The sequence below is a fragment of the Thamnophis sirtalis genome, unplaced genomic scaffold, assembly GCF_051295495.1.
Source record: "Thamnophis sirtalis isolate CommonGarterSnake01/CBP01778 unplaced genomic scaffold, rThaSir2_p1.2 scaffold_5, whole genome shotgun sequence".
NCBI lineage: Eukaryota > Metazoa > Chordata > Lepidosauria > Squamata > Natricidae > Thamnophis > Thamnophis sirtalis.
Window position 1 is genome coordinate 71421701 of NW_028261385.1, and position 22765 is coordinate 71444465.

A 22765-nucleotide genomic window follows, 5' to 3' on the forward strand; every position below is an offset into this window, starting at 1 on the left:
AAGAAGTGAGAGGCTCAATTATTGGGGAAACCAGATCTATAAGCGGCTCTGCTGTGTCCATTGTGACCAATAAGGATTTCTTTAAATTTTCTAACTTGTATAATATATTGTCTTGTTCTTTCCTTGGGAGAGTGCCAAAAGCGTTAATGAGACCAGCTTCTGTGCTGTTAAGTATCTCTTCTCCAGACAGGGCTGGTTGACTCCCACTGTCCTTCTCTCTTTTTTCCAAGGTTGAAAATGAGGAGGAGGCAGCCACTTTGGGAGCTCGCATGTTAGCTATTAACAGAGTAACCCTTTCCTCATCAAAGCCTCTGATGGGAAAGATTTGGAAGGAGGCTAAATATGCCTTCATCTTGAATAACATCTGTGGTATGGTGGGCTGTTTGAAAGACAGGAGAATTCCCTTCCAATTTGGGGCCTCAGGTAACCACTCCACAGCACGGAGATCAATCATGCCCCTGTGACAGTGAAGAAGCTGGCTTAGGGAATTGAATATTGCACTTCTGGAATTCCAACGTCCATAATTAAGTCCATTCAACTGGATTCTAAAAGCTATCTGTTGGGTTTGTAGTGAGCGATGTGATTGTTGTAATTGTGGGAGGGATGCTTTCCTGATTTCTTCTTTATTGATACCTTTTCCTCTCATTGCCTTGTCTGGGGAGGGACTGTTTTTCTGAGAGGACTTCCATTTTTTATCTGACTCTTTAACTGTTTCTCTGTCTCTTTGCTCTTTTTCCTTTTCCTTAGCCTGCATATGGGAGTTAACCAAGTCTTCTGCAAGATCTTTGGTGGGGGTACCTGGGGCCCGATATTGTACTTGAAGAAAAACAGCTAAATCTTTTTTCAATGTCTCTACATCATGTTGGATGGCAATTAATTGTTCAAATATTGAAACCACCGTTTGCGCTGTGAGAAGGCATTGCTTTGCCATAAACTCAGTTGAATTTTCCCAAGGTAAACTCTCCATACTCTGAATTATCTGGTTGTTGGTCGCCTTTTTTGCCTTTAGCTCAGCCTCCATATAGGAAGTTATTGGGCTAGTTGTTTGTGAGAAGAGCTGGCTTTCAGTTTGTTCCCCCCCTCCCAGATCGGGAAAGTCTAGTAAATGCTGTTTTGCCACATCTTTTTGCCGGTCCCGTTCTAATCTCTCCAGATTGTTGGGGATAGGGAGGTTAGTTTTACTTACAGATCACTTGCCAACAAAGAGCTCCTCAATTCTTGGTTGTTATGTTGTCTTCACGGGTGGGAGAGATCCTGGGCTGGAGCCATGGCGTTTCTTTCTTTTTCCCATGCTTATTTAATTCTGGGCAGCAACAAAAGTTTTTATTTGTATTATGTTCTACGCTGTTATCTCCACCAAAAAATGTTAATTAAATAAAAAAGGATCCAATGGGAGTACTAAAAATTGATAAAATAAAATAAAACCGGGAGGCACTACTGCAAACACGCTCCAGCTGCACCGGCTGCAACTCCGCCCCCCGCCCCCCGCAAACAAGGGAAGCCCCAACTGCAGGATGCAGACAGCACATGGAACCATGCCCCCTCTGGTCCACGGAAAAGACTCACTCCACAGAACCTGTCCTTGGTGCCCAAATAGTTGGGTCTGCTAACTTACAGTATCTCTTATATTGATAGACCTTGTCTAACAATCTCTGGTTCAACAACCATTCAAAGTTATAACAATGCCATTACAATGTTTCCCCAATCACATGATTGTAATTCAGGCACTAGGTGACCAGCATGCAATTACAACATGATAGCAAACCAAGAAGCCAATGGGATTTTTTACAATACCTCTGTGAATTTTTAAAATATATTGAAATAAACTGCATTTCTCCCCTTCTACTGTAATTCATAGGTGGGTTGCTCCTGGTTTGGCCTGGATCAGGCGAACCAATAGTGGCAGTGGTGGGAGGCTCCACCCACGTGCCCGGACGTTTCTGTGCCTGCGCAGAAACTTCTGTGCCTGCGCAGAAACTTCTGTGCATGTGCAGAAGCATCATGTGTGCACGAGCAAACCGGTAGTGCCAGGATTTGCAACCCACCTCTGCTCTAAATATGAGAACATTATAACATCTTTTTAAAATGAATGTAAATGAGTAGATAGGAGAAAATGCATATGCTTCTTACAGAAGGAGCTCCTTGAATAAAGCATAGGTACACATTGGAAAGTACGTATAGTGCTCCACAAAGGTTAAATATCTACTTTTCTGCTCCTGGCAAAATAGATTTAACTAAATCAACAACAATATCATGATAAAAAGCCTGATGATGGAAAATATCTTCCTATTTAAACAGATATAGTTCAGTATGATACAATGTTGAGGAACATTTTTCTAATGTTTATTATTTATAATAAAAACAGGATGTGTAAAATAAAATTTGCAATGAGAGTCTCAAATAAAAAGTCACAGTCAGCATATACTAATATAATAAAGAATCAAGTAAACATCTGGAACTTAAAAAAAAACTTTTCTCAAGTAATAAACAGATATTTTTTTCTTTAAGAATCAATTAATCTGGCAAGATCTTTAACAAAATAATATTTTAAAAAACATAATGACAGATTAAAAAATGTTTGGCAACCCTATGCAAAGTTTCCACAGTTATACTGGTATATAGGTAAGAATCAATAAAAAGTTTTATCTGGACTCGTAAATATTTAATTTTTAAGAATATAAACAGCAGGTGTTGAGATACGTTAATAATTAGCACTTTCAGAGAATTGCTAAATAGATGATATATTTATGAAGTTATATTTCACACATTACCAATGTAAAATCCCAGCAATTAAAGCATATACTTTCCAACATTTCACGACAAACGGTATCTATCTTGACTATGTGGTCTTTTTTATTGCTTCATATTACTAAACTAGAATGCTGTTTTTACTACATGATATAAATTGCAAGTAGCTGTCATGCAAAGAACTTAATAATCCTTCTTTTCCATTTTTTTGGCACTGTCTTACAGTATTTTATTATATTATCTAGGTTTATGTTGCTATTTACATACACTTTCGTGGGAATATTTTTTATACAACATAATTTTAAAGAATTTTATAAGTAATAAGAAAATTATTGGTAGCTATATGTAAAGAAAAAATAATGGTTTTTCAGAAGATTCACTTCTTTGGTTTATTGTTCTGCTAATTATATTAGACTGGCAATGCACCAAGGGATCATCTAGTTTCTCTTTGAGAAAAGGTGGGACTAAAAAGCTTTTATCCTGGACCTGCCTCATCACAGGTAAACAGATTCAGTTAGACAAAAGAGGAAGTAGGTGTTACAATTATGATCTCTTCGCGTGCGAGAGAAACTTCAATAAGAAAATGCAAGTTAGCTTCATGAAAGATATACTGCTTTACAGCTGGGTTATATATTGGATTAACTACAGATACAAAGCAAAACCTTTATAAATTTATAAGAGCCAAGGTTGCGCAGTGATTAGGGTGCAGTACTGCAGGCCACTTTAGCTGACTGTGATCTGCAGTTCAGCGGTTCAAATCTCACCGGCTCAAGGTCGACTCAGCCTTCCATCCTTCCAAGGTGGGTGAAATGAGGACCCGGACTGTGGGGGCAAGTTGCTGACTCAATTTGCTAAAAAAAGTGTAAACTGCTTAGAGAGGGCTGAAAGCCCTATGAAGCGGTTTATAAGTCTAATAAATAAATAAATAAATGTAATCCTTTCAATTTTTCAATAAGGATAGGAATATGCAAACAAGAATACAGCCTGCAAAAGATTTACTTTGACACAATTGTTTTCATAACTATTTGAAATGCTCCTAGAAATAACATTTTGCCCAAGATTAACCTTTTTGTCATAATTTCAAATATTAGAGAACTACTCTGTTGAATGATTTAAAAAAATGCAGAAATTTGGTTCATAAGAATAGAACAAATTTAAATACTGATAATGCACAATAAAGCATGTTAAGTTAAAATACTTGGAAATAATTTTTCAAATGGAAATTTTTTATTCAACTAAATAAGGGTGCCATGTACTAGGCTTGTGGGTTGGAATGATGGCAGCCCAGGTTCGAGACCCAAGCACCATGCAATGGGGTGAGCTCCTGTCCACAGCTCCTGCCAACCTAGCAATTCGAAAGCATTCAAATGTCAGTAGATAAATAGTAACAACACTCCATTATGACATGTTGGCCACATAAGTGCGGAAATGTCTTCGGACAGGACTGGCTCAATGGCCTTAAAACGGAGATGAACACTGTCCCTATAGTCAGCAAAGATTCACAAAACAGGTTAAACAATAAAAAGAACTGAATGTAGTGTTGAGTTTATATCACACATTGTGTTGTCAGCAGAGCAGAAACATTTTCAGGCCAGGGGGTACAACTAGTCTTTGGGTGAGGTACTAGGAGAAAAGCCTTATTTAAATGTGTTTAGTATATTATGTTGAAAACTAAATCTAATTAATAATATTTTCTCATGCGCTTTAGTTTTATTTTATCATTTGTCAACTCTATTGATGGCTATAAAGGTGCCACCGCATATTCACAGATACTCAACCAGCATCTATTTATCACATTCCCAAAGGAAAATGCTGCCTCTGTCATATATAAATGGCAAATCTCCCAAGGTGTCCCTCTTAAAAATGTTGCCTTTTTGGAATCAAATAGAGACATTGAATATTAGGTAAAGTACCTAGTACTTTACTGAGATTAAGTAGAAGACAAAAGTAACATTGTCCTAAATTCTGGATTAAAGGCTATTATCCAAAAGACTCTGGAAAATTACAGAGAAGCCAGAAGACCTGTTTTAGGAATTCACTTGCTCTGAGCAATAGGTAAATAACATCAGCCAATATTAACTTTTACATTTTTGTTTGAACTGCTGCTTAAACTTTATTGTCTCTAGTATTTATGTTCACTGTATAAACTCTACAATTGAGCTTTATGTAACTGACAATCATTTTACAGCAATGTCCTACATCAATAGGAAACAAATATATTGAGATCTCTATTCAGAGACGTACATTTTCCTTTCCTTTCTATATATTTTTTTCTATGGAACTACTTGGGAATTTATTGAAGTTGCAATTCCCTATTTGTACATTCTTTGCTAGTGAATGTTTTATATGTAACTGGTTAAAGCTAAAACTGGATTTTTATTTTTATAAAAAAAAATTGACTTTATCTCCCTCACAAATTGAGCCTCCTTTCCAAAGGAAGGGATAAAAAATCAAGTTGATTCTCTTAGTTCCAAATCTCAAAGAAACAAGGCCAGAAGATGATGCTATGGAATTTAGTTATTCTTTTCCTTTTAAGAACAGCACAGGTCAGGGAAGTTCTCTCACATGCCGGGGCTTCCCTTTCTGTAAGCATCAAGAATTACTAAGGCAGAAGGTGGAATTAAGGTGCATAGACCCAGAGGACTTCTGAGACAGAGAACTTCACTTGAAAGGCTAAACTCTACCGCTACACTTTGGGCATTCTGCATTAGACAACATTATGATCATGTAAGGCAGGGCTGACAAACTCGTGGCCCACGGGCCAGATGCATCACATGCTGACCATGCCCATGCCTTGTTTAGCAAAGGGGGGAGGGAGTCCTGATATGTCAAGTGACATCACCGTGACAATGCGACTTTACATCACCGTGACAATGCGACTTTAACAACCCTGATGTAAGAGATTAAATCATAAGCAAAAAAGTTACAGTTGGCTTAGATAAATACCTTGTGCAGATAATTGATACATCTATTGTTAAAATTTAATAATAAAAGAGCTGAAAAGGTTAAGCAACTATACCAGACTTCATTAATTCAACAGCAAGGAAAGGTAGGAATACTAACATTTTGCTTTGGAGACCCACATTTAAGTTTTTACTGACACATCTTTTGTTAACCCTCTTTCGAATAATTATGGACAGCTATACCAAATGTATTGCCCATTTTTACTTCAAAACCAGACCTGCACTTTTTAGTGCATATTTAGTGCATATTTAAAAACTGTGAACATTCAAATGTTGGGGAGGAAAATAATAATAATTTCAGAGAATACAAAGTCATATTCATTACATGTTGTTACTATTAAACTTAGTACAGTTGCAGATAAAATAAAATAAAATAAAATTAATTTGTACATATTTATGAGCTGCAATCGCATCTCATAAATCACAAAACAAATAAATTTATATCTTTCACTGTGTTGGTATCTGCAACAGGATCTAGAAATGCTAGTTACAGCTTTGCCAGAAACAAATTATAAAATAGTAACACAGAAAGCACACACTGTTCCATTTCCACATATATATAGTTTGAGAAAACTGTAATTTGAAAAGGTCGCAGTTCAAGCTTGTTAAACATGATGGTGGAAGATTTCTACTTCTCTTAAGAAATCAGACTAGTGTAGAGGTGGTATTACACAATTTGATACTGATAGTGGTGGGACTTGTTTAAAAATGTAGACAATTTCATACAATTAATACTATGCATAGCAAGTAATTGTGTTAGAGACAGCCCCATTCACCCATGTTACACACAATTTAAAATTCTGAAATTTTATTTTGAAATAACCTGAATTTTGCAGGTACTCCTAAGCTGTAAGCCTCATAAATATGAAATAACATACCTACAGCATTGGAAATCATCTTCTGAAATTACGAAATAAATCCATTGTTACATAAGGTTGTCTTTAAATTTCCATTTAGGGTCTATTTCATAGACAGAACCTAAATGAAAATAAAGTAATAACCAGGAATTTAAGCATTTTAGAGGTTTTAAGTATCCATAACAATAGCAAGGCTCTACCATTAAGGAAAGTGTTAACAAAAATCACAACAGGCTACAAGACCAAATACATTTTTTATTAAGTTCAGTTCAAAAACTTAAAAAAATATATATCCACATAGCCAACAATACAGGCCTATCCAAAACTAATATGAATGCAAATTTATAACTTACAATGACAAACTGCACCCATTTCAGGTAGACTCTTCAAGAGACAACGTTCCTTACAATCTTGAGGAAATCCGACACTAATGAGATATTACCGTATTTTTCAGAGTATAAGATGCACCCTTTTCCCTCAAAAAAGAGGCTGAAAATCTGTGTGTGTCTTATACGCTGAATACAGCAATTTTTTTGCCTCCAGAAACCCCACCCATTTTACCAAAATGGCCATGCATAGCCTGTAGGAAGCTTTCAGAGTGCTCCTGGGGGCTGGGGAGGGCAGAAATGAGCAAAAAATGGACAGTTTTTTTGCTCAATTTTGTGTGTGTGTCCCCCCCCCAAAGCTCCCAGGAGCACTCTATAAGCCTCCTAAAGGCTATCCATGCCCTTTTTTTGACAAAAACCAGACCCATTTTCAGAGAAAATGAGCCTTTTTTTGCTCATTTTTGCTTCCACCTCCAGGAGCACTCTACAAGCCTCCTAAGAGCTATTCATGTCCCTTTTTTGGAAAAAAAACAGGCCCATTTTCATAAAAAACTGGTCTTTGGGGGACGTTTGCAGAGTGCAAACACTTTTTTTAAAATTTGCCTCTTCAATTTTAAGGTGCGTCTTATACTCTGGTGCATCTTATACTCCAAAAAATATGGTAACTTTCCACGAGCTCCTATTCAGGAAACTACTTAAGAAGAAATAAACAGATTCGTTCAAATAGCTTTGAGATTCCTCAAACACTGATGCATACAGTAGTCCTTGAGTTATGACCGCTATTGAGCCCAAAATGTGTCTAAGTGAAACATTTGCCTCATTTGATGACTTTTCTTGCCACATTGTTTGCCAAGGTGTGGAACTATGATCTCAATATTAATTTTTGGGCGCTAAGTTCTCCATTGTTAGCATTTGCTCTAGATATTCCTGATCAGCTTGAGTTATGTTTGATATAAGACTTATAATTTATTTTTTCAAGAGTGAGATAAATTCAAGTGCAAAAGTGCTTTCCAAACCTGGCTTCAAAAACTGATGGGAGTTAGCATAGATGGCTAAATTGATAAATATTTTGATCAAAGAAAAAATACAAATACTTTTATTTCTACTTGGAAACCACTTCTGGACTTTGTGCTTGAGGTAGAAAAAAAACAAAACTTTGATTTTGGGTTTTACTGATTAGATAGATTTGTTGTTATAGAGATGGCTAGTTTATACTATTATGTAAAAGTAAAAAAGTTGAGGTTTGATATTAATGTCTTATTCTACTGCACCAAAGGGAATCAGAAGTAAATGCCTTTATTTTTCCCATTGCTTTCCCCCACTTTTCTCTTCCCTTCTCCATTCCCTAACTTCCCTACTATTTAATTTTTATTTTCTTTTTATGCTATATTATAAACTAATAAAAATGTTTTTTTAAAGTAATAAGGTGCAAATATATATACTCTTTCTACAGCTGGAAAATATTAAGAATATTACTAACAAAGTTTAGATAACAGTTTGTAACTTGGTGCTATAATTAGCTTGGAGTACAAGTACCAAAATCAAACAAGCCACAATGTGGGACTGTATTTTAACACAAAATGGGAAGTGAGTCAATATGGGATGTTAGGTTTACTGATACATTTATGATTTATTTACATTTTTGAGATTATTGATTTTTCTTATAATTTTTAAAATATGAACATCATTTGTCACGGCTTTTTTAATGAAATGTGATTAATAAACAGCAACAATAAACCTACAGTCAAATTTCCACTTCTGGATCAGGGATATGCAATACTGCTGATTGTTTTTTACATTACAATATCTTGGTTACCAGTTAGGTGGCAAGCAAAACCGATCATTTTTTCAAAGCTGTCATTTCCTTTTTGATAATCTTCTATTTCTGCTAATTATATACAACCATGATTTAACACAGACTTAAAGTTATGGAGACTTTAAAGCTTCCTGTTTTTCATTTTCATTTTTAAATATTTTTGCTTCCCAGGGTCGCAAGGCTTGTAACTAGTAAAAAAAATGAGGTTACAACATGGACAAGCTGAAATTTGTGGGGAGGGGGGTAGTGGAGAATGTGGAGTCTCAAAAGGAAAACAAGTGCATTAAATCTTGCTGTACATGTTTGTTCCTTATTTTAGAAAGCAGTGAGAAAAATCCTGCTCTATCTTTTTTGCTGCTAAATGTTCCTAATGCACACTGCAAGTACTCAGGGCCCATGACTACAGGTTGCTCATCCTAGTTTTAAAGCCAAAATTAGACATCATTTCCTAAACTCATCAGATCATGTATACTTTCTCACTGACACGCTTACTATTTCCTCTCTTCTTTGAAAAATATAATTCTATTTCTGGAGGCTGGCCAGATATGTCCTTTATGTATTAAAGAAAAAAAGCCTCATATGATAGCTGAGTTAGAGTTAACCAACAAATTATCATTTTTCATTTCTTCTTAATTTTTTGCTTCCATAATTACGTTTAACTTAGAACTGTAAGTTTGACTAGACTTCTCTATTACTTAACACAGAGCTTCCCAAACTTTTTCCTTATCAACGGCTTATCCGAATGTCCTTCTTACCCAATCTAGGTAAAACACCTTAAGTCAATGTAAATGTTCCCATTACGATTAATGATTTTGTGTGTTATTAATTAAATAAAAACCACTTTTACCCAGTTTTGTGTAATTTACCTACGTTTGGAAAGCACTGACCTAAGGAGACAACACTCTCTCTGTTCTACTTGAATTTATCTTACTCTTGAAAAAATAAATTATGAGTCTTATATTGAACATAACTCAAGCTGATCAGGAATATCTAGAGCAAATGCTAACAATGAAGAACTTAGGGCCCAAAAATTAATGTTGAGATCATAGTTCCACACCTTGGCAAACAATGTTATCGTATGTGGGGACAAAATTAAGCAAAACTTAGAACGGAGATAGAGAAAAACCATTCCTTTGAAGTGTGACTTTTTTATGCAAAAGAGTTACCAATTAGTAACTATCAACCATATAGGTAGCCATCGAGTTATGTTGGCAATTGGGACTGGAATTTCTGTCACTAAGTGATGCAGTGACATCACATGATTTAACAACAGCAACTCCTGCATTGTTAACCATATCTGACTGATCATTAGCAAAGGACCCGCCTTGATCCAAGCCACTCTGGGCTCAGTCCCTCCCATCCCAAAGCATTGATAAGGTAAGGAAGTATCTTGTCTACAGCTCACCTTATCTGCATCCCCATATCTGTGCTCTTTTGGCTGCCTTGCATTTCTGCTGAACTTTTCACCCTACCCTCCACGCACCCTAGTATCCTCTGGCCCTCTGGCCCTTGCTTGCCTTGCTGGCTTTGTCACTGTGCGCCCTGGCCCTGCCAGCCTTGCCATACAATGCTCACCAACCCTATTGCCCCTGCCAGCCTTGCCACTCCTCAAGTCCTTGCTGACTTTCACCATCTTCTTCCTGCCACTGCTGAAAAACCCTATTCTGCCTGGCTCTCAAGAGGCAGCAGCTGCTTGCATCAGGCCTTCTTCCTCAGACTGTGCCCACCCCTTATCCAAATTGCATATGGCAATTTGCCTGAATTGCAGGTGATCCTGTCCTGAGATCTCTGGAAGCTTCAGAAGCCTTCCAAAGGTCATATGGGGAGCAGCAAACCGCTTGGGATGGCACGGCCAACCGAATGCAAAGCTGTCCAAAGGGCAGAGATGGGAGCAGATAGGCAAGGGGAGAGGGGAAAGTGGTTCTGCAGTTTTAAGTGCAGGCAGTTGCTAAGCACCTGAATTGTGATCACATGACCACAGGGTGCTGCAACAGCCTTTAACTTTGAAGACCAAGAATAACTCCTCTTTGCTGCTGTACTGGTCGTACCTGAGGACTATCTACACTTGGTGGAATCAGAGCTGATGGCTAAATAGGATTACATACTCTGACACCCACCCTTTCTCTACCTCTGTCACATACAACTGATAAAAGATGTGATTCCCAGAATAACTGTACAGAAAGTTAAGACTAGACATGCAACTTTTAAAGAGATGGAGTAGTGCTTAAAAACTACATAAAATAAGGCAGGAACAAATTTTTCATGGCCATTTCAAAGTATTAAGCATTTGTATTTTACAAAATTCTGTATCCTCTGCCTTTCTTTCAAACATTCATTGAAAAGAACTGACTTCCAATACAAATAAAAGCCAAACTTTTCATCTAGCTATGGTGAACACTGAAATACTTTCCATCACAACTTTCTATCAGATTTTTAAATTTTAAATTAGATTTTTTTTAAAATCAAATTTATTTTAATAAAATGCTTTTGGAGTAAAAATCTATCTATCTGCAAATAAAACAAAAGTTTAGAGTGTATGTTTTTGACTATTGGCCAGGGCGATATAAAAGCATAGACAGAAAAAAACTGAAAAAAATATACAAAATGTAAGGTTACATCTAGAAAAAATTATATAAAGTGTATCATTTTTTTCTGAAACATATACAATTTAACGTATGAAAACAAAAATATATTTTGTGTCTGTCAACAAAGTTAGACAATCATTGAGCTGATGTTTGTGTGCTATGCTGCCTATCTAGTGCCACAAATGATAGGCACATGAAAACAGATTCAGCAAAACACCAGGAAAAAAAGAGAAAAGTCACATAACATAGAAAAATTACGGTAACAGTATGAACTTCAAGGCTGATCAGGATACCATAGTCCTGACACCTTAATTGTACAACTAGGAATTTGTCCCAGTTTAACCCATATTTCCTACACTTCCTTAGTAATCATGTTTAAGTTTATGCAACTCAGGTTACTAAAATACCACATTTTCAGGTTTCTTGAAAAAACATTTTTGGTTACAAATTCTGAACACTCTCCAAAGTTTTAAAATAAAAGAAATGTTTTAATCTTTTGATTTATTCTATGACAAACATCATGATAGTAGAACAGCACTATTTCTATACAGTAGTAATACATTGCCCTTCAAAAGGTGTCCTACAGGTGAAACGACAGAAGATGTCTTTTTATGGGTATTTCCTACCATGAAAGTTTACCTGACAAACTCCATTGATGAAAAAACTTGCAGGATATACAGGGTTATGACTTATGACCGCAATCAAGCCCAAAATTTATGTTGCTAAGCAAGACATTTGTTAAGTAAGTTTTGCCCCATTTTACAACCCTTCTTGCCACAGTTGTTAATCGGTGCACTTGTTAAATTAGTAATACGGTTGTTAAGTGAATCTGGCTTCCCCATTGACTTTGTTTATCAGAAGGTCGCAAAAGCTGATCACAAGACCCAGATACACTGCATCTGTCATAAATATGAGTCAGTTGCCAGCACCTGAATTTTGATCATATGATCATGGAGATGCTGTAATGGTCATGTATGAAAAATGGGGACAAGTCCCTTTTTTCAGTGCTAAATGAACTGTTATGAGGACTATTTGTGCAGAAACTTTCAAACTAACAAAACATAAAAGTTAGGTAAAGGGGCTGAGACTTTATATTCCCATTTGTCTGTCCATCAGTATTATTATAACTGAATAGAGTAGGACAGTAACGGCTACCCTTTTTGACACAGAGTGCCGAAACGAGAGCGTGCATGCTCCTTTTTGGCACCGACTGCCAAAGTGTATGTGCTTGAGAAGCACATGCATTTGGCAGAAACAGGAAAGCAGATGACCTTCTGGTTTCTGGTGCGCGCATGCGCCGGCTTTGCCTGGCCTTTCAAGGGTTGTTGCATCCCCCTGCCTGCCCCCTGTCCCCATCAGGGTGGCGGGACATCCCCATTGACAACCTGGTTCTGCAGCCCCAGACAGCGAGAGAAAGTTGAGCCGCCTCCCTCCGCCAGAACCCAGAAGAGCAACAGGCGATGGCTCGGAGAGATAGCTCTGCATGCCACTTCTGGCATGCATGCCATCATGGGAGGAGGACAAAGTACAGAGTATAGTACAGCACAGAGAGAGACACTGCCAAAGAAAATGTAGGTTTCAAAATAAACAAAATCTTGGTGGAAGCTACAGAGAAAAAATCCTGGAAACTTCCTACAGCGCATCCCTACAGGAGAGGCAGGTGGAAAGCATCTCAGAACATTGATGACTCCTTCATTGTAAGCACACATTACTGATCATGTGACTCAGAATGGATTACTGTACTACAGTATAGTAATCTGGTCTATGCTTCCCTATATACACACAGATGTAACACAAAGGAAAAACAAAATACAGAAAAATGGAATGCAGAATAAAATACAGTGCCTCTTATGGCCTTTGGAAGAGAGTTTGGAAACAATTTCAGAATTCATGCTCTGCATACTTTCCCTACTTTGTTTTATAAGACGTAAATGGTTTTACACAGCTATTGACTGAAATAAGTACTTTCTATCCAGAAGTTTCATGTGCAGCATCACACAATAGATAATGAAAAGCCTTTTTAGCAGATACAAAATGAGTATAATAGAAGAAATGTACCAATTGTTTTTGGCAATGCTTGTATTTTCATAACATCTTCAGTGATTGTAGGAAAATAATTATCGGCTCTAATCCTATGCACTCTTAAAGGAACTTATTCCTGGGTAAACATGTAAAGGATTATACTGGAATGCATGAAATAAATTTCTAAATCCATGGATGAACTGTTAATGGTAGAGAAATAAGTGCATTCTCAAGTATTGTTGAAAGAAAAAGATGAAAGCAATCCATTGGAAAAGCTACTTTTTGCCCAAATCTTATAATTCAGGATACAAATAATTTATTACAGCTCTCTATCATTTTGATTTTGTGAAAAGATTAAAAGATAGCTACACTGACCTTTAATATTTTTGTTACGTCACTACCCAAAGAAACCCAGGCATAGCTCTTTCTTCCAATTATGCAATGCAAAAAGAGAGGGAAGTCACACAAACTTCACTACTGAACATTAATTGGGGCGGGGGGGGGGGGAGAGAACCAGACTGCAAGGATTCAGACTTATGATGCATTCAAAAATCTTACATTCCAATTTAGTAAACAAGTCTTGCAAGCATTAAGAAAGATCCTTAGTACAAATTAGTATAAGAATCAAATGTCTAGTAGGTTTTCACTATCTATTGCAACTGATTAGGACAGTGAGAACTGAAGTCCTAAATAGTGTTTCTCCTCCAGCATAGCTCTTTGACATAAGGACTGAGGAACAATCTTGTCTTTTTGTTTGGGCATTTGATTTTTGTTTTTCACAACTTAAAAAAGCTGGATAGAATTTACAGAAAACTCATTGTATACCCATTAAGTAATTACTATAACTTTAAGCTACTATTTTACATTATGAGAGTCTAGCCCCTTCCTAGGTTCACACATTTCCAGTCCTTGCTTTTCAAGTCTAGGTGAATTGTTTTGCATAATCATGGATTTGCTTAATGTCGTGATGAATGATATCTTAATATTTTATCTATTAGTATTTGAATACTATATTGTTTATTTCACTAATATTTGGCCAGGTTGAGATATGAAACAGTATCAAGACCAAAACATAGCGAACCTAAGAAGTAAAATCCTCTGATTTACTAACAATTATGGATTGCAGGACTCCTGGCAAGGTTAAATGCATTTGTATGGGCTAATCTGCGGCTTAATATTTACACCTTTGATAAAATAATGAAATCTCTTATGTCTGAATGTTTTATATTTCAATATGAGATCACTATAGTTAATGAAGGTATCTGATCCAACATTTATAAAAGTTGGTAGCAGTGGACGGAGAATAAATGGCATCCATCTTTGTTCCCATTTTTTCACCTAAGTTTCTGCTTAATGGAGAAATGTTATTACACAAAGGTATGCAGAGCAAATACACAAAGGTGTGTTTGCATATAGTGAAATAAAAAACTCACCTTCAATAGCTAGAATTCAGCACGAGCTATTGGTTCCAGGAAGCAATATTTTAGGTAAACAATCTTGTGATAATGCAATACAATCTTTATATATTGAGCAAAAAGCTTCCTTTCAGAACAGAACAATTTGCATAATATCAAATTATATTATTTCGTCATTTCATTTTTAAACCCAACCTTGTGAAACTGATATCCCTCCTTTAGTCCATAAAAATCACCTGAATGTTTCAATCCTAAATTCCTTTACATCATATAATAATTTTTAATTCTCCTCCCAATCATCCATTTCAGATAACAGGTTCAGTTACATTTTATGTCTTATGAATTCCAGCAAAAGGTCCAGCAGTTATTTTGTAAATATATTTATACCTTTTAGATTCAGGTGCCCTTTCAATTATAAGCAGTCCCCCCCCCACACACACACACACTCAACAAAATTTAACCCCCAAACCCTGATCTTGATCCTGTCCTTAAAACTCAATGGGATTTCCAAGTTAGTACATTCTACTACTGGAACAAAGCTCAAACACGCGGAGTAATTAATCCCTTCACAAGTTTTAGAAAAGATTCCTGACCTTCTTACAAGCTTGAAGAAACCAGAAAGAACCAACACCATGCATAACAGGCACCGGCCTAGCCTTAACAGAAGTCTAACTGTTGCTCTTCTCCATAACAAGATGCTCAATTACCAGAAGGCAAAACTGGAAGGCTTGTGGGAAAGGACATTAAAACGCTCGGATTCTTCCCGGCAGCCAACCCAGCTAGTGTCCTTCTCCGGTTTAAGGGCACCTACAGAATCTGCACGAAGTACTTTTTACCCCCTGATCTTTTTTTGGGTGGGGGGTGGGGGGGGAAGGGAAGAGGGAATACAAATTGTGGGGTTCCTATAAGCCGAGCAGTGACTGTTCCAGAACATTTCTTCGACTTTTTTTTGGTATAAAATCACCCATCGCAACAACTTCCCCGAGCCGTGGACCTGTCCACCCTTTCGCCCCACCCCCAAGTGACCACTTTGAAAAGCGCGGAGAGCGATAGGCGACCAGCCCCACACATCCTGGGGTCCTGGACGTGCAGGATCTCGACCGTCGCCCCTTCCCCATTTCCTACCTCTTATTGGTCGGGAGTTGCGTGAAGGGTAGGGAGGGGGTATCATTCGGCGAAGGATTAAAGGCAACCCACCTCCCCCCACCTGTTCGGGAAAGATAGGGCTGGACCTGGCCAAGGGTACAAGAGTCCTTCCGACCAGCACCGCCGCGACTGAAGCCATGTCTCCCCTTCGCAGCGCAACCTCCACCTTCACCAATGAGCCTCCCCGCTTCTCCTTGGCACCAACCCGTCCTTTCCCCTCCGCTCCTCTCCTCACCACGCAGTTCCCCAGCAGCAGGCCAGGCTCGGGTTCTGTGGGAGGCTCGGAGAAAGGCCTCCTCCTTCGGCAGCCGGAGTCTCCCGCACACCCACCTCCAAGCGACCGAGAAGCCGGGCTTGCCGCAGGCGACGAGCTTCCAAAAGCCGAGCCGGAATCCCAGGCAATCAGGCGCGGGAGGGACTAAGCTGCGGCGGCGGCAAGAGCCAATTGCCTGGCGCTCTGAAGCTCGGCTCAGCCCGGGGCGTCCCCGCTCCTGCCCCAGTTGCGCCTCTGCGCCGCAGGGCAGCAGCGCCTCCCGACGGGCACGCGACCGGTTTGGTCGCCAGGTTGCAGCACCCGCCGCTTCCTCCTCTTCCTTCTCCTCCTCCTCTCGACGCCAAGTTCCGAGCTGGGCTTCCCTTTTTTCTCTCTCTTCCTCCGGCCCTGTTAGGGGGAGAAATCTCCTCCACGTAGAAGCCAGAGCCGTCCGCCCGCCTCCTCGAAGCTCAGCGCAAAAGCCTCGGCGGGCCTCGTGCTCTTTTCCTCCAGCCCGCTCCGAATCTGGGCTGGAAGGGGAGGGAGGGAAAGGGGGAAGGGAAAGAAGGAAAAGCCAGAAGCCAGCGACCCAAAACTAAGCGACCGTCTTAGGCCCCTCCCGTGACCCGGCAGCCGCACCGAGGCTCTTCCTCGTTCCTCACCCACCCCCCACCGCCTTCACTTTCTTTGGCGTCGCCCTCGGTTCTGTCCTCTCTCTCGGTTCCCCGTCTTTCACGCGCCAAGGGTTTACCTGGGAGGTCCCACTCAGGCCGTGGCCTGTCAGTTTGATCCGGCTTCGGGTTGAGGAAATTGTTGGGTCCAACTTGATTTCTGCTCTCCGCGCAGTCTCGGAGGTGGACTCTGCGCTCTCCGATGATTGCTTTACTTGTAAAATCCACAGTGGTATCTTAAAGGCAAGCAACATTTGTGATGCCTCAACCTTTTTAGTCCATTTCCTCCAGGGTATCTTTTCATACATCTACTCTCTCTCTTTCTCTTTTTTCTCCTTCTCTCCCTCCCTCCCTCTCTCACAGTGTGTGTGTGTGTGTGAGAGAGAGGGGGGGGGGGTATTAAAAGGTTTGATCTACAGCCAAGTTTGGACTTTCCCAGCCATTCTCTTGACCTTTTGTTTTGAGGACCTGAACAGTTTAATCAGCACAGTTGTTATTTTAACCAGTTCTCTTTGGTTATTAACCATTTTTTTTTTAAAAAAAAAATTCACAATTCTGCTTCTCCAAAATTAGGGCTCTCCACGATGACATTTAGCATTCGGCATGGAAATCATTAGTTTGCAGGATGCCATTTGTAAGCTTTCCCATGAATTTTCAAAAGCTATAAGCAATCATGCTCTGGCATGAGCCCCTGGGGAAAAATGTTTTTTTCCCCCCTTCTTCAGCTCCACACTTCAGATAGGATTTGGGGAAGGAACAAGGAAGAGCTTCAGTGTGTCTATTTGAAAAGAATTAAATCTTGAAAATCTGGGATAGAGCAAATATTGAAGAGCAATGCCCTTTTAGGAACACTTCAAAGATTCAATTGGGATCTTTTATGTCATCTCTTTTATCTGCCACATTTTTTTCTTCGATGCTTTAATACTAATGGCTTGCTCAAGATCTAAACATCCTGTGAGCAATCTGGATTTTGGTATTGCAATGAAACCAAAGGTCATAGCTGTCATAAAACGGGTAATAAAAAAGACACCTCTAAAATCTAGTAAACAGGAAGGATAATGTACAAGGTTGGTCATGTGGCTTGGTTAGTTTTGCATCAGGTAAATCACAACCCATGTCAATCTATATTGACCTTTGATCTGTATGGCAAAAATTTGATGGCAAAATGCTCTTTTGCTGCCAAAGGATACAAAATAGATGCCTTAAGCCACCTGTAGTACTCCCACTCCCTAAAGTAAAATGCTAGGAGATTGTGACTTGTACCTAATTTTCCGTTTGCATTGCCTATATCCGTGATGGCGATCCTATAGCATGCAGAGCCCTCTGTGCGGGCACGCAAACTGTCACCCAGCGCAGCTCCACCAGGCATGCATGCACGCCTCCCACTGGATAGCTGATTTTCAGGTCTGCCGTGGACGCAGAGGACGCAGACACATGTACGGTGTGTGTGTGTTGCAGTCCGGGAGAGGGCGAAAAATGGAACTTCAGGAAGTCCTATTTTTTGCCCTTTCCAGGCTCCAGAGACTTTTCTCGAACCTCTGGGAAGGCAAAAACGGCCTCCCCTGGGCTCTAGAGGCCAGAAACACACCAATTTCTGAACATCTGGAACTTCCTGGTTTTTGTCCTCACCAGGCTCTGGAGGCTTTCCTCGAGCTTCTGGGGGGGGGGGAAGGCTCTCTGGACGCCCTCCCTGAAGCCTCCTGGTGCCAAAAATGGAGCGTGTTTCCGGCCTCTGGAGGGCTTGATGAAAGCCTCTGGAGCCTGAGAGGGGCAAAACCCCTCCCCTCGCAGGGAGTGGTCGCGTGCGCATGTGCATGGGGGGTCACGTGCGTATGCACAGGGGAGGTGGGGTGCAATGCATTGTGGGTGTGGGGCACGCATGCACGGACTACTGCACAGGTGTGCACAATTTTGGCACGCAAGGACAAAAACATTCACCATCACTGGCCTATATGTTTTGAATTATTGTATATTCAGTATTTAATCATTTTGAAAACAATTTTTATAAATATTCAGAAGTGATACCATCCCAAATAGGCTGCATTAAAGTAAGAAATCCTTACAATGTTATTCTGAATTTTAATTCCAAGCATCAATAAATGCATTTTAAAGCACTGTAGTAAGGCTTTGCGCCGTTCATCTCTCAATGTGACGATTTGGGTTGGGGCCTACTATGAACCTTGTATATACATTGGTTAAGCCAATTATAAGCCATGGTTTTAAATTCACCATAACGATTGGAGTATAGCCTAATTTCCATAGAAATCCTAGCACAGGGGAGACAGGGAGAGAGAGATACAGATATATAGATATAAAAATAAATATACAATAGCTTCAGAAAAAGTAGAGAGAGACCTTTTAGGGAATATTGGCAAAAACACGAAGACAAAACTGCTTCTATTGATTTTGCTTTGGAGTAACACATTATGAAGCATAGTTTTAACACAAAATACAAATTCAGCAATTTTATTCAGCATTTGCAGATTCTTATTGCATCACAATAACAGAACCTGAGAGCTATGAGGTAAGTAGTGATTTGTAAGTATGTATGTTTGGATTTAAATGCCATATCTGCTCCTTGAGATGCCTCTTGAATCAAGCTAGCATTAACATTGATTGCACAAGGGTATTTGTTGTTTAGTAATTATTTCTAGTGATCAGACTCTAGTAATTCAATAAGCTTTACTCAATAGGTTTGTGCTTTTTATCATAATTGGACTTTGTTCTTGCTGTCATAGAGCTAAGGAAAAGCAATTAAAGATAAGTGCAAGTGGAAGTTCTAAATAGAATAGAAATTGTTCTTTTTAGCTTACATATATGGATTTTTAGAAATGAATACATGAGTTTATAGGCAAAACACCATTGTAGAAGATAATCTCTACTTTTGACACAGTTCTTTATACTTTCATCGATAGCCATTGTTAGGAAGACAACTTTTTTGGAGACTCAGACAAGTGCCCTGCATCTTGTCAACATTTTCTTTAGTTCAACTAATTACAAAGGGCACTTCAAAATACAGCCTGTAAAACTGGTTCTTTGATCTGTAACACTCTTTCTTTGAGGCACAATCACTTATTTTGATGAGAAAGCTTTGGAAAGAAACAATTTGTGCATTGGATCTAAAACAGTGTTTGCAATATTTTTGCTTATTTCATCAAAGCAATTCCTCTCATTAGACTTTCAACTGGAAAGTTTTTGATGTCACTAAAATATACAGCAGATAGGAGAGCAGTGGCCATTTATATTTCTGTAAATAAAAATGTCCTAGAATGGGTGTGTTCAAAAAATTAATGTATAGGCAATATTCTTCTTAAACTTCCTTTTTGGTTAGAAATGTTTTGCTAACTTGTTAACCATATGAGGTTAATATAGTAGGGCAGAAAAAAATTATCATAATATGCAAAACACATTAACAGTCTTTCCTAATCTATACTCCACCTGTGTTTCCAATGCATCTTGACAGTGTCGTATTAAGCTGCCCCCACCAAAAAAACCCATCCCAATACAGTCCTATGGTGCATTAACAGAGGAATGGATCAAAATCACATGAAATGTTAGTACCACTTTATAATGCCTTAGTAAGACCACATTTGGAATATTGCATCCAGTTTTGGTCACCACGACCAAAAACCTGAAATACTTTCCTGATGGCCAAGAGCATTTTGCTAGAAACAACACAATTTCTTGCAACTGAAAGGAGTTTCCTGAAAAGAAAAGAGCTGCAAAGGAGGCTGCCCTCAAGCTATGGAGAAGATTGTAAAAGCATATCTCATGATAAAATCTACATGCAATGGGGCAACAGGATCTAAATGACAGAGGAGGTGCTGAAATAAATGCCCGTTAAAGAAGGATTTTTAGCACTGGAATCCCACTTAAACAGTTTTTCTCATATTTATTAGCTCTTGCATTCCTAATACCAAGATCAAACAGGTTTGACCATAATTATGTAAACCAAATCTTTCTCCAATTTCTATTTTACATCCAAACATCTTTGACATATGCCCTATCCTGTGATACCCTGTGGGTCAGAAGACTTTCCTTAACTGATTTTCCTTAACTAAACTAAAATAAAATAAACTAAACTTTCCTTAACTAAATCCAGGGTCAGCAAATGCAGGAATCACCCTTTCCACAAAACCCAGAATCTGGAGATCAGGCAGCTCCTAGCCACACTGCAAATACATCTAATTTTCTACAATTGTCTCCTGAAATGGTTCTCTGAGCACATCTAGTCTCATCGCTCCCACATCTCAGAAGGAATGAGGAAGAAGTTGAAACATAATTTAGGCTCTCAGGCAGGAGAGCAGTCTAGAATATTTATTTATTGGAAGGGATGCTTGAACATTGCCTTTTCTCAGGAGATGCCAAGTGACATTGATGTGGCTCATTTAGTTTGGCAGCCCCAGTGGCAATACAGTAACAGAAGCCTAAATTTGCCATGCAACTGGCTCTTGGCACTTGAAGGGGACATGACAAATGAAAAACATCCAATAATAAGGAGACTTTGGTGATGGGAAAACTTCTGGAGAAAGATGTAGAAAAGAGAGAAATATCTCCTTCTTTCTACAGGGTCAAAAGGAGAAATAATTAAGGGAATCTGAAACTTTAGAGATCTCACAAACCTCACATCAAAAAGTAATGGAAATTCATCCTCCTTCCTGCTGCACTCAGTTAGAAAAAAGTGGAGCAGAGGGGGAAGATCTCGTCAACTCTATCTGACAAAAAAAAAAGGAAATGGAGGGACACTTGCCTTCAGGCTCCCCAGAACCAGAAGCAGAAAGAAGAAGAAAACAGAAAAGAAAAAAAACAGAAATGTTCAGTTTTGGCAGAAGCAGTTAAAATTAGAGAAGAATATGTTGCAAAAACTGAAATTGGCAAGGTAGCCAACAGTGACTTCCAGGCTAACGCAACAGCAACAGGCCTCTGTGAACATCGCAATGTGATGGAATGCACACCTGCAGCATCAGAGGGCGAAGAACTTGCCAACTCAGAGCTTTCCCGGAAGAGAAGAGATCCGGATCGAGAGACTGCACACTCCCGAGGTGGATGGGTGAGCGAGGGGAAAGAGATTCAGGGTAACTACACCCTAGAATTTCTCAGATTATATTTAGTAGCTTAGAAAGTTTTAGTTTTAGTTTGGAAAGATTCTGTCTATTAGATATAAGCAAATAAAGTTTTGGACTCAACTGGATTTGACCGTCTCATCTCTGGGTTGGGCCTGACACTCCTACAGTAGCTACACTGGATTCCACTAGACTTCTGGATGCAATTCAAATTGCAGGTTCTCACCTTTAAAGCCCTACATTGTATGAGGCCTAGTTACTTGTTGAATCATTTGTCCCCAATGGCTTCTACCTGTCCCATTTGATCAGGCAAAGATGCACTGGTTGGTCCCCTTGGTGAAAGCGTGTCAGCCGGCTTCAGGCCTTTGCCTTCTCTGTTATGGTGCTTGGTTCATGGAACAGCTTTTACCAGGAGGAATGGATTGATTATTCTGGCTTTCAGGAAAGCAGTGAAGCCCTGATTTTTGTCTCAGGCATTGGGCCAAATGTTGATGGAGTTCACATGGTGTGGCAGATTTATGAATGAGAGTTTTATCGGGGTCTCAACATTGTTTTTCATTTTAAATGTTTTTTTAAATAATTATATTTTTATTTTTGTCTGTCTCCTATACCATTTTCTAATAGATTGATGGCCATATAAATGTGTTTAAAAAATAAGAATCAAGGGGGAAAAAATCCTAGAGTTTATGATCTGGAACACAGACCTATACAAAAGCTTTAACTTTACATCATTGCAGATGGCAAATAATCTATGTGTAAGGCATCATTTTTTTCTGAAATGAGGAGCCCAGTTAGTTGAGATGTGTTTGAAAACTTTCTGCCAAGTAAGCAAATTCTTAAAGAAAGTATTAAATGTTTGGAATTTCTAGACAAATTGCTGAGTTCTGGCATGAAATCTGA

General features: G+C 39.0%; 1 protein-coding gene across 6 annotated transcripts in view; it reads right to left on the reverse strand.

The window, feature by feature from the left end:
- The window catches only part of PIP5K1B (phosphatidylinositol-4-phosphate 5-kinase type 1 beta), an 82379-nt gene extending 65349 nt beyond the window's left edge, over positions 1-17030 (reverse strand). Inside the window, exon 1 of one of the 6 annotated variants that reach the window (XM_014052346.2) lies at positions 16883-17030. The gene's annotated coding sequence lies outside the window, so the exon portion shown is untranslated. Of the gene's footprint in view, positions 1-15857; positions 15881-16113; positions 16421-16882 lie in introns of those variants that run through there. The other 5 variants (XM_087716009.1, XM_087716008.1, XM_014052354.2 and 2 more) reach the window with 5 other exon arrangements.
- Positions 17031-22765: the final 5735 nt, after the last annotated feature.